This window comes from Hippopotamus amphibius, chromosome 5, assembly GCF_030028045.1.
Source record: "Hippopotamus amphibius kiboko isolate mHipAmp2 chromosome 5, mHipAmp2.hap2, whole genome shotgun sequence".
In the NCBI taxonomy this organism is placed as follows: Eukaryota; Metazoa; Chordata; class Mammalia; order Artiodactyla; family Hippopotamidae; genus Hippopotamus; species Hippopotamus amphibius.
The window spans coordinates 40,778,325-40,791,452 of record NC_080190.1 but is presented as its reverse complement, the minus strand read 5'-3'; the positions used below and the strand labels follow the sequence as shown (position 1 = coordinate 40,791,452).

Below are 13,128 nucleotides of genomic sequence, written 5' to 3'. Positions count from 1 at the left end.
CTTGGCCTGTCCTCTCAGACTGAGAAAGCTGCTACTAAAGCGCTCAGAGTGAAAGTCTGCTGATATCGCCCTCCAAAGAATTCAATTTCTAAGAAAAGTCTACTCATTTTGCATTGGATAAGATGAAAAGAATGAAACCTTCAAGCAAGTTGGGGGTTAGGGAAATAAAATTCAAGGTCTCCGTGATTTTCTACCACCCTCGCTTTTCCAGTTAATGCAGTTTGGCTGGGGTGGAATAACTTAACCTGATTAATCTGTGACTACGATAAAAATTCCTTTTATCCTTCACAGGGAAGAGTTCACAGGCAGTCACTTCAATCCTTCCCCCGCCCCTTTTTTTTAACTATTATTTTAAATTGTGATATAATACACACAACATAAAATTTACCATCTTAACCATGTCTGAGCATAGTTCAGCGGCATTAAGAACATTCACACTGTTCTGCAACCATCTCCACCATCCATCTCCCATACTTTCTCATCAACCCAGAATGAAACTCTGTACCCACCACAACATAACTCTCCATTCCTTCCTCCCCCCAGTACCTAGAAACCACCTTTCTACTTTGTCTCTATAACTTTGACTACTCCAGGTATCTCACATAAGTGGAATCATAGTTTGTCCTCTTTCAACTAGCTTATTTCACTTAGCATAATGTCTTCAAGTCCATCCACGTTGTTGCATGTGTCAGAATTTCCTTCCTTTCTAAGGCTGAATAATATTCCATTGTGAGTATATACCACATTTTTTCTATCCATTTACCCATCAATAGACATCTGGGTTGCTTCTACCTCTCAGCTATTGTGAATAATGCTACCATGAACATGGGTGTGCAAATACGTCTTCAAGACCCTGCTGTCAATTCTTTGGGTTATATATCCAGAGCTGAGATTTCTAGATTATATGGTAGTTCTATTTTAAATTTTTTAAAGGAACTACCATACTGTTTTCCAAAGCAGCCGCATCATCTTACACTCCTAGCAATGCACAAGGGTTCCAATTTCTCCACATCCTGTCAACACTTGTTAATTTCTGGGTGGGGATTTTTTGTTTGTTTGTTTTGGGTTTTGTTTTTCAGTAGTCATCCTAATGGCAATCCTTTATTTTTTTTAACTTTAAAACCTGTTAATTGAATTAAATTTTTGTCCCACCTATGCAGTTGGGTAAGAATGTTAGCAAATCCAATTCTCCTCAGTGTGTTAAACAGTCATCTTCTGAGAGGTAATCATAATAAAGCAGCTAAGATAAAAAAGCTTTGGACACAAAACCATCTTGTATTAAAATCTGAAACTGCCACTTCTGAGGTACGGAAAGTACCATCTCTAAACTTCAGGTTCTTCATTTGTGAAATGAAGCTGTGAATACTCATTTCTTAAAGTTGGGGGAAAACTGAACCGCAAAATCGTATGAAGTACTTAGCGTGTGTCTAGCATCTAATAAACACTAAAAGAATGACTGATGAAGATAAGGAGGAGGAAGGTTTTGTTACCACTAGAATACTACTAATACTAGTAGTAATACCAATACTTTGTAATACCCACTGAGAGGTAAGTCACAAAAGGATCTTTTATTTTGCTTTTTATATATGTATAGCCTTTCCTCATTTATTCAGATGTTGTTCTATACAATTTATACATATGCTCCTCAAGTCTCAAAGATGTCACTGTAGCCAAGATAGAATTTTCTTATACATAAATATATAAACGTAAATATTCTTCTCCAGAGTAGGCAGGATATCAGAAAGTTAGCAGTAGTAGCATAGTCCAAAACTGCACCTTTTTTCAAAATTTGAAAAAGTGGTAACAATAACTTGTCACATAGTTTAAATTATACTTCATCTAGTTATACATAAAAGGTAGAAGTACACTGTGAGACAAGGTTGTTTTTCTCTGTTCTCTCAATTAAAGAGTAAATGCCAAACGGCTATCTTTTGAAGTACGGCTTGGGCTAAGTTCACACACTATATTTAAAAAAAAACAAACTTTATCTGCTGTAGCCTCTCTAGGTGTTTTTCACTTTACATCTTTATCTGGCTTCTTGTTCAGATTCACAGAGCCTGAGAGAAAGACTTAGAAATCATATAACCCAAATTCCCACCAAATAACTGCCGTTAGTTATGTTTCTACCCACTTACCGATAAATTACAGTAAAATACAAAACACCCGGGAACCTGAAGCAATTGGAAAAGATGTCTGCATACTTCAAACTTAAGCACACTGAATGAACGGAAATGGATTTTAAAACACCAGTTAAATCAAAAGGGTTCAAATTCGCCATCAAAACACTTCAAGGCCACTTGGGGCACGCGCACATGCCTATCAGGCATTTTTCAAAGCGCTTTACCGTTTATTAACACCTTTAATCTACATAAAGGATTCTAATTCGGGTTCCATTAATATTATAATGCATTTTAAATTAGTTCTTAAAATTTGAACACATTACTTTATTTATATACGCCACTGAGAAATATTCAGGTAAAATAACACTCCAAAATCTTAATTATGTTACTGGCTTCTGGTTTCTAGATGGCCTTCATCTCTCCATCTTGGCTAATATAAGCTTGTACTAACCTCCTTCTCCCACCCATCCAAAGAAGTGGTTCAAAACACTGGGATGCCTTGATAATGGCATTTATTTTGGTTTATTAGTTCAGGTTTAAGCAGCAAATTCTGTTTCAACCATTGTTACTTTAAACTGTTTTAAAATTACTTTCTAATTTCAATAATTAATGCATATGGGTATGTAATTTTTAACTCTTTCTTTGGTGATTTAAGATTTAGTGAGGGATCTCAGCTGATTTTTCAAAGAACTCTTTAGCTAATCCTAGAAAGGCACACGGTCAATGAATATCTGTCATCACTGGGTTTCAGTGATCACCGGAGCCAGGCAGAGGGAAGAAATGCTACTGCCCTATAAAATAAATCCCTGTAATTAGCTTCACCACTCTAAATGACAGAAAGACAATACATTCTCCCCAAAACTATATGTTTTGAATACTTAGCTTTTCTTCATATCCCCACCTCCCTCTGAGTTTTCACTGTGATTTGACCACCAAGAAGAAACTGACAAGTAAGAATAAGAATGTCAGTGCTTATTAATAAATAGAATACCCTGTCAGTCACTATCTTTCCTTCTTTCATTAGTTTTTGAATCCCACCCCTAGAGGAAGCCAGAGTTGACCCTTAGGTGTTCCTATCACCTCTGCCTAAAATTCACAGCGCTAGGACTAAGTCTGCTGCTCAGATTCAAAGTTATGTAACAGCCAGAGAGTCTCTGAGCCTGAGAACTCCAACCTCTGAGAAGAAACCATGGCCCCACAGCTTCAGCAGCAGAGCCAGGTCTCTGGAATCTCACTCCAGGGTTCTTGCCCCTGCAGATCTTTCTTCTGCTGCCCTGGGTCCTAAGGCATGGCTCAAGCCACCCGGAGATATAGCTTCTGAATCCTGATGATTTATCCAGAGTTCAATTACACTGAAGCACTCTAGCGCTCAATCTGTTTCCCCCACCCCCTTTGCATATTTCACTTTCATCAATTATCCAAATATCCTTCATGGAAGTTTTCTTTTGCCCAGGACCCAGCATAGGATCACAAACTGCATTTAACTCTGGTCTCTTTAGCCTCCTTTAAACTGAAACAATTCTTCAGTTTTTGTCTTTCATGACATTGATATTTTTGAGGAATACAAGCCAATTATTTTAAAGAATACCCTTCAATTTAGGTTTCTCTGGTGTTTATTCACAATTAGATTCAGATTTGGCCTTCTTGGCTGGGATATGACATCCAGAGGCATGTGACACCCACCAGCCCTCCTTGGTGATGTTAATTTTGACCCCTTGTTTATGGTGTTTTCCAGTTTCCCCACTGAATTGTTATTATTTTTTCTTTTTGTAATCAATTATTAAATCTGTGAGGAGAACAATGACACACTTTGATTTCAGAAACTGACGCTTGCATTTGATTGGTTAATAAATTATTTGCTGAGCACCTGTTACTTGCCAGGCATGATGGCGGCACTGCAGATACTGCAGTGGGAAAAGTTATACCCCTGCCCTCCGGAAGTTTACGTTCTAGTTCAGAGAGGCAGACAATGGGCAACTAAGTAAAGCGTACACGGTGTACTCTGGTGACAAGTGCTTCCAGGGAAATAAAGCAGAGATGGGCAGGGAGGGGTGGGGGAGGAGCAATCAGAGCTGCTACTGCTGTTGTGGCCTTCAGCCCACCATCCAAAAGGGTACAGAGACCTTCTAAAGCAGAAATTGTATCTTGTCCCTTCCTGCTTAAAACCCAGAGAGTAATTTGCTCTCTGGACATCCAGAATCCTCGTGGAGTGTCCCAGCCTCGCCACCTTCATCTCTTATCCTCTCGTGATTTATGTGCTGGCGATAACACCTGTACTTCCTCAAATTGTGCGCTGACGTGCCTCCCATTCCTGAGCCCCTCACCTCACATGGAGGAACTCCCCTCCCTGTCCATTCACAGCACATCCCCGGGACCCTCCCTTAAACACTGAGGACTAGAGAGGAGGAGGGAAACCCGTCCACAAACTACCATTCTGACCAAGTGAAATGATCTGAAAATTCAACTATTTGGACATCATTTTATACACAATTTTGCATTATACACAAAGGTATAATACAAAATTGTTACATTTTTAATTTACTCTAGGCAGAGCACTTAATGAAGCATTTGTTTTTTCCCTCTTCTCTGGGTTAATTAAAGAAATTAATTCGCAAAGATAATTCCATATGATTCACACACAGACTAGGAAAAATTAGCAGGCATTTCTTTAGCTAAGACAGCTTGTAAATAAACATCATGAATACATGAACACCCACAGGCAAGTAATGCAGAATTCCACCTACATAAGTGGACTGAGTCATGCTTCAATCCAATTCAACAAGTCGTCTCTTAAGTCCTTATAAGGTGCTCTGTCCTCTATTCGGTGCCACAGGAGTTTCCGAAAAGAATGGGTGGAACCCAAGGTTCCTATGTTCCTAGGTTAGACAATGTGGTAAGATGTTAAAATACATGGTATCATTAAAATCCTACCACTGCAACCTTAGGACTACTTTTTAGATACTTAGACATGATTACATAAACAACTGCAATGTTAATTACGGGTATTTGACAAGGCTAAGGCTGCACGGCGTGCATCACTGTCCATTTCTGCTGTATGTATGTATACATATATTTGCTGGACAAAAGGAGGAGTTGGTTGGCTGGTGGGTTTTTAGTTTGTTTAACCAGAGGTCTTGCTTTGTGGACCAAGATGGTGTCTTTATTATGTGCTGTATTTGCACTTTTGAAATGTTTGGCGTGGGCCTTGCCTCCTCCCTGTCAATAGGACCGGAGTGCCCAGGTGCCTGGCTGTTCTTCTACAAACCCCCTCCTCCCTGAGAGGCCTCTCACCTGGCCAGATATCAACCTGTGGCTATGACTGGTCAGAACACCACTTATCTGTGTCATCATCTCCACTCCTTACACAAAGAAGACTTTTAAATTTCCACCTCCAGCCCTCCCCACACAGAGATGATTTTCAGAGGAGAGAAAAAAAGCCAGAGCAGCAAGAGACGTTGGGAAAGAAAGCTGCAGGCCCAGACTCATACCATAACTGAGCTCCTGAGGGAGTTAAGGGGAGTCCCCACGGAGGGCCTGCTTCCTTCTATCTGCCCAAGTGACAGAAGAAGGCAAATCACCTGCACAGAGACCCGCCTCCTGCCTTTCCTATCGGGAAGATTCAGTCATTTAGGTCCGCCCACAGAATGGCAAATATCTGCCCATATTTCACAACATTTTCCGAATGAGTTGCTCTTAAATTCACTAAAAGTTCAGGATTCTGTTACTTAATACTGTGCAGATGTAAAGTTTTGTCATGTGAGAATACTGGGGCATAAAAGAAAAGAAGAAATGCCTTCCATTTCAATATCCAGATCCTCAACTTTAAATGTATTTATTAAGTAGATGCCCTTAAGACTTCATAGGCGGGCTTCCTAGGTGGTGCAGTGGTTGAGAGCCCGCCTGCCAATACAGAGGTCATGGGTTCGATCCCAGCTCCAGGAAGATCCCACATGCTGCGGAGCAACTAAGCCCGTGTGCCAAAAAAAAAAAAAAAAGAAAAGACTTCATGGGCTTTTTCTAAAAAATGTGCAACCTTATAAATGCACATCAATTTTGCATTTTAACAAGAGCTCCAAAAAGTGGATTGATCTGTCACGGGTCAGAAAATGAACTTATCATCCAAGTAAGATTCTCAACGTAAATCAATTTCTCCCACAATAATGTAAATAGAAAGATACGATTAAGCCCAATCTAAAATAAAATAAACTATTAATATGAAACCATGACCAATATGAAAAATGGCTGTTGGAGAAAATTCTTTAAATCTTCATAGACTCATGTGAGAAAACAGCTACCCCTAGCCCCACCTGGTATGGGGACGTACCACCTTAGAGGGAAGGAGAATCCTGTATTCCTCAAAGGGGTGTGAACACCTGTGATGTCTGCAGAAAGTTCAGCTTCAGGATAAAAAGTTTTAGATGTTCATCTTTCTTTGTCACTGATAGGGAAATGATTAGTTACTGCCTGGGCCAGAGAAGGGAAATGAACTTGCAGGCTTATGTGAAAACAACAAAATGCTATTTTTCCAGAACAGTTGATTAAGAACACGCTGTCCTAAGTGCAGTGGAGTGAAACGTTCCTTCCTGGTTCCCAGCTCTCAGAGGAGGAAAGGGCAGCTCTGCAGGCTTGGCCTTCAATGAACAAAGCTTGGGGGTCGCCTCCCTGTACAGACACTGCGTCCACGGTCACTGCCGCTCTGACAGCCTGGAGTAACTGAGGCCGTAAAGACTCGGACAGAAGGCCGTCAAGAAACTTGACCGTTTCCCTCCGTATATTTCACAGAGCAGATTACTAAGATCGGATAGATTTTGTAAAGAGAAAGAAAGCCAAGAAAGCTGAATAACTTACACTGACACTGTTGTTTTGTAGCTATAAATCCTCTCATGTTCCTGGGAACCCCAAAGCATGCTATATCTGCTTTGATTAGAGAGAAGATTCTGAATAAGATGGCCTATATAAATGGTGACATACTTCCTGACTAAAAATTGGGATATAATCTGACAAGTATATCTGACACACATCTAGAATCTACCAGGCAGAATATCCGAAACCAAGGACAGTCTTACAAAATCCAGGGTAGGTCATCACCCTACCTACCTGGCAAGATTCTCAGACCCCTCCTCCGGAGGCTGAGTCAGTAAACCTGGGTGGTGCCTGAGAATCTATATTTTTAATAAGCATTTCGAGGAGATTCCTATGTTCAGGCAAGTTTGGGGAACACTGGATTGAGCCAATGATACTCTATGATATTTAGTTCTCCCCATTTAAGATGCTTCTACATTTAAATCCCATTTAGTAATACCATCAATTATGCTGAGCTTATAAATGGTAACAATGATGAATCTGTCTTCTCCTAACCTCTCAAATAATACTACAATTTTGGTAATATCCATTTTAAAGAAAGAGGTTAAGTAACTTGTGCAAAGTTACAAGCTAGTAAGTGATGGGGGGGTGGGGGAGGAAGTATTCAAGTAGAGGTGTGACTCTGACAGCTGTACCCATAACCATTTACACATATACAACCTCCTCTTTCACAAGCATAGATCCTGTGTACAAGTTATAGCAACTGATTTAGAATCCAAAGTAAAAAAGATGTACGAAACCATTTATAAATGACTAGTACTTTCAAATTACTGGCTATGTAGAGACGCAGGAATCCAACAATATATCTAACTAAAGGTTTTTTATCCTGTGCTGCCCTCAGATTTCTCCTTTAAGGAAATTTGTATCCTAACCTCCATAACCTTTCTCTAGCAAGTAAAAAAGATGCAATCAAAAAGTCAATGACCACTCCCAGAAAAATAATTAGCTCAGAGGAATTACAATGTGCTATAATTTAGCCCTCAAAGCTGAACAATATATCAGATGAAAGGCTAGATGTTTATACTGATCTGTAAATAATTTTTAAAGATATGATATTCAAATATTTTCATGTTTCCTCTTCTATCATTTCTAACATCAAATTTAAAAAGAAAAAAAGAAAATCAAACTTTTCTACTCATCGTGCCTAAATTAAAAAAAAAGACTTGATATGCCAAATGAACACTGTCCCTATGCCTCTTTCCAGCCTCAGGTTAATTAAAAGTCACTCAAGTTTGAAAAGGATATAAAAACCAGAATGAAAATCAAACTCATGATTCATTCAATGAGTATTTATTGAAGGCCTTCTATATGCCAGGCATTGTTCTAGGTGCTATAGATACACAACAGAGAAAAAAGCAAACAAAAACTCCTGCCCTTAAGGAGCACACATCCTCCTAAGAGGATATACACTCTAAAGAAATAAGAAAATAAGCAGTTTGTCAGATAGTGAAAGGTGCTGCGGGGAGGACCACTGCAGTGGTCCCCAAAGGTCTCCTTAACAAGGGGCCACCTGAGCAGAGGCCTGAGGGAGACGGGGAGCAAGCCACACAACATCTAGGGGAGCGCATCCCCAAAGAGTGTGTCCAGCAGACCTCCGTCCCCACCCAGACCACAGTCCCCCCACATTTTCTCTCTGCTCAGGACTGGGACTGAGCTGGGCTCCTGCCCTTTGCTCATGTCTCCCCATCCTGTCAATCAGGTGGTCCTGCGGACTGCGCCTCCTAAATGTTACTCTCCATTCCACACTGCAGAAACGGGCCGTCATCATAAACCGGGGTGGCTGCAGTAGCCTCCAAACTGGTCTCCCCATATTTTTTATGTTCCTACCCCGCAAATCTAAGCTCCACTAAGAAACCAGAGTGATCTCTTAAAACTACATATGAAATTGCACCGAGGCCCTTTTCTAGCTCAATGTTTCCCACGGCTCTTTGGAATAAAATCCAGATCCTGTTAACATATACACACTGCTACACATAAAACAGATACTCAGCAGGGACCTACTATATAACACAGGGAACTCTATTCAATATTCTGTAATGATCTATATGGGAAGGGAATCTGTGGGAGAATGGATATATGTATATGTATAACTGAATCACTTTGCTGTACACCTGAAACTAACACAACATTGTAAATCAACTATACTCCAATATAAAATAAAAATTAAATAAAAATCTGGGTCCTGGATATCCGGGCCCTGCCGGCACAGTCCAGCCCTTGCTGACCTCTCTGAACCATTCATGTCCCTGTCCCCAGAGCACGATGGTCTCTGAGCTACTTTGGCCTTCCTCCAGTCTCTCTAACGAGCTTAGCTCCTTTCTGCCTTTGCCCGTGTATTCCTTCTGTCTAGAGAGACATACTCCTCATCTCCCTGGCATACTCCCCTCTCATCCTTCAGACCTCAAGCCAGGAGCCACTGCTTGGGGTAAACTCCCCATCATTTGTGATCCTACACTGCACACTTATTATACACTGTATTTCTCCTAGCACAATCACAACTATAATTAAATCATTATTTCCATAATTTAATGGCCATCCTGCTCCAATAAACTAATCTCTATGGCGACAAGGACTACATCAGTTGAATTCACTTTTGCATCTCCAAATGCCTTAAAAATAGCAGAGTTCAACACATATTTGGGAAGAGGTTAAGCCTTCCTCCTCACACATCCCTGTATTCTCTCTCAAGGAAAACAGAGTTGCATTTTTCCACCGTATCGTCTATGCCTCATGAATTTGTCTTCTAATAACAAAAGTTAGGAAGTATGAAAAAGCCATGTTGAAATAACAAAGTTCCAAATTGACAAGCCCCCAGTTGAGCCATTTGGACCTTTTTTTTTTTTGGCTGGGCCACACAGCACGTGGGGTCTTGGTAGCTCCCCGATCAGGGATCAAACAGCACCTCATGCAGTGGAAGCACAGCGTCTTAACCACTGGACTGCCAGGGAAGTCCCGAGGACCATGTTTTGTTTTTAGTTTTGTTTCATGTTATAGAATCATCTTCCTAAAGGGAAGCCCAGTAAGCAGAGCCCACTCCTCAGACCTCACAGCTCAGTCACTGACTCCTCAAGGAGCAAATAAAAGTAACAGGAAAGAACAGAGAACCTTGGCAGAAAGGACTTCACACTGGTCCACAGTTATCAGAATTTTTCTTACTTTAATTAAGGCTAATGGGAGCCATTCGCTCTATGACAAGAAGTAAAAGAACGGTGTTGCAAATCCCTGACATACCACACAGTTTACAGCTAATGGTGGCCACGCTTAGCTGTACCCTAACTGGGAGCCAGCCGCTTGGCAAAGTGCCTTCCGCACGCACCACCTCATTTAACTGAACTGAATCTTGGCAACCACCCCGTGATCCAAGTGACTTGATCCCCATCTGATCAGAGAGGCCAAGGAGGCGAAGTTACCTGTTTGGGCTCACCGAGCTAATAAGTGTCGTGACCCTGGAATCAGAAGCAGTCCTGATGGGCTCCAAATCCTCGACAAAGCATATCAGCTGGGTTCTAGTACCAGTGTACCGGTACCCAACGTGCTGGAACTGAATGCGAATCACTCGGCTGCTCTAGTCCCAGCTCCCTGGCTTACAGGACCAGAGAAGGGGAGTGACTGGCACAAGACCACCCAGCCCGATGGTAGCTAGGTCCAGCCAACAGCTCCACCCCTGTCGGATCATCCTTCTGACAGCCAATACCTCCTCTCACAAGAGATCCCTAAAATCCTCAGACTAAATGCCTCAAGTCAAGCTTTCCTAAGGAACTCTGTAATGTTATAAAAATCCTAAAGTAGCCTTTAGAGTTGAGTGAAAGCAAAACAGAAGGACTTTATCACTTTCCTTTCTTGCAGCTGCCACTGGTCTGAATTCACACAAGCAGCCCCTGTCTCTGTGCTGTCATGCAGCTCTTCTAAGGGACAGAAGCCCGGGAACACAGAGGCCCTGGGCCCAGGCCAGCTGGAGATGAGCTAACAGGCTAAAAAGCAGGCGGTTCTGACACCCTTTAATCAAACACCACTCACTTTGGAGAAGCAATAAACACAATTTTGCACACACGATTACACTTCTTTCTGTTCAAGAGCAAGTGGATTAAGACCTGAGCCATGGAAGTCACTCCTGCACCCTAAACAGCATCCTGATTTTTACGATCCCAGTGCAAAACCATCACCGCATCCAGGCCAATTTCCTGTGGAATCCAACCCCCTTGCCCTCTTCCCAAATGAGCCAGCTAATAGCCAACAGCCTGGTATCACACCACTTACCAGCCACCACTGGGCCTGCCAGGCCAGACCAAGGCGGCAATTACGTGCACTTGGTGTTTGGAAGCTCTTCTGGAGAAGCAGCCCTAAAAGGCCTCATGCCATCCTCAGGAGCTTCAAACCCCAGCACGCGAACACCCCGGAGCAGCAACTGCCAGGAGAAATTCTGTTCCCACACAGCCTCCAGACCAGCGGCTCCCCTCGTTGCAGGGAGCCCCAGCTCGGCCTGGGACAGGATGAGGCCTGCGTCATCCCCCACAACAGAGCCCATCGGGGACCACCCGCTGAGTGTCGGCTGAAGGTGGACTCTCCCACTCCCAGCAGCCCCAGCCGCCCAGCCAGAGCCACCAGCCACAAGGCATGAGTCCCCGGAGGGTGCTGTGTGGTGGCAGTGCTCCATTTAAAACTACAGTCATTCGTTCTGTGAGATCTTTTTTTACAGGACAATGAGAATGCACATGAGAGCACCTCAGGTATTCAAAGAGCTAAACAATCTAAGGATATCGAAAGAGTCACCATATGAGTATGCTGCCCACACTTGAGGACTGCGAATGCAGGGGATACACTTTTACAGGGTCTCCACGGTCCCTGAGGGAGGCAGGGTGATGTGAATCCTGAAGCTGCAACCCCGGGCGCTCACTTCCCTCATGGGGAGACTGGGGTTAACAACAGCTCTCTTGGTATCACAGCGGAATAACACGTGAGACAAAGGAAGGCATCCGCTGGCACGGTGACTGGCACACAGAGGCCACAGATTAATGCTCGCTTCCTTCTTTAAGACTTTTAAAGAGCTTGCTTTCTTTAGTATCATGCATTCCTTTTCTTTTCCCTTTGATTGATTTCTCAAAATCTTCTTTCAAAACCAACAACCCACATCTACTCTTATTCCAGCAATTCAGTGTATCTTCCTTAAGGACATGTGTGGAAGAGAATGTCAAGATGTATATGTCCAGTGATGGTCACTCCATCATTATTTGTGACCTTCAAAAAAAGTAACACCTACTAACTAGAATTCAATTATAGCACTAACAATAAAAGAGGTAGTTCAGTGAATGCTAATAAAAGGAAAGTACTTTAAGGTATAACTTTACATAGTATGATCAAACATGGGATAAAAACTTAAACATATATAAATAAATATATATATTATATATATGCTAGCTTTGGTATCCAAATAATTTACCAGTGGAGAAGAAAAGAGGAATAAGGAATAGTACTGATGAACTTGGTGGCAAGGCAGGAATAAAGACGCAGACGTAGAAAACGGACTTGAGGACACAGCAGAGGAAGGGAAAGCTGGGACGAAGTGAGGGAGTAGAACTGACATCTATACACTACCAAATGTTAAATGGATGGCTAGTGGGAAGCTGCTACATAGCACAGGGAGGTCAACTCGATGCTCTGCGATGACCTAGAGAGGAGGGATAGGGAAGATGGGAGGGAGGCACAAGAGGGAAGGGATATGGGGATATATGTATATGTGTAGCTGATTCATTTTGTTGTACAGCAGAAACTAACACAACATTGTGAAGCAATTATACTCCAATAAAGACATGGGGGGAAAAAAAAGGAGTAAGCGTGGGAGGATGTGGTCGGTAAAATAATGGCCTCATGTCCACATCCTAAACCCCCAGAACCTGTGACTATGTTACCTTACATAGCAAAAGGGCCTTTACAGATGTGATAAATTAAGGATATTGATATGAGAAGAGTAGCCTGGATTATCCAGGTGGCCCCAATCTATTCACATGGGTCCTTAAAATCAGAGGCCCTTTCCTGGATTTGACTACAAAAAATGATTGGAGAGAAGATGGAGGAAGAGGCCACCGGCCAAAGAATACTGGCAGCCTCTGGAAGCCAGAAAAGGGCAAAAGCCTTGGACATGTCAATT

General features: G+C 42.2%; 1 protein-coding gene across 7 annotated transcripts in view; it reads right to left on the bottom strand.

The window, feature by feature from the left end:
- SGMS1 (sphingomyelin synthase 1) overlaps positions 1 to 13,128 on the bottom strand; it is a 276,032-nt gene that overhangs the window by 151,699 nt on the left and 111,205 nt on the right. Inside the window, exon 3 of one of the 7 annotated variants that reach the window (XM_057734308.1) lies at positions 4,865 to 4,996. The exons of the other annotated variants lie outside the window; for them this stretch is intronic. The gene's annotated coding sequence lies outside the window, so the exon portion shown is untranslated. The remainder of the gene's footprint in view (positions 1 to 4,864; positions 4,997 to 13,128) is intronic. 7 annotated transcript variants of the gene reach the window in all.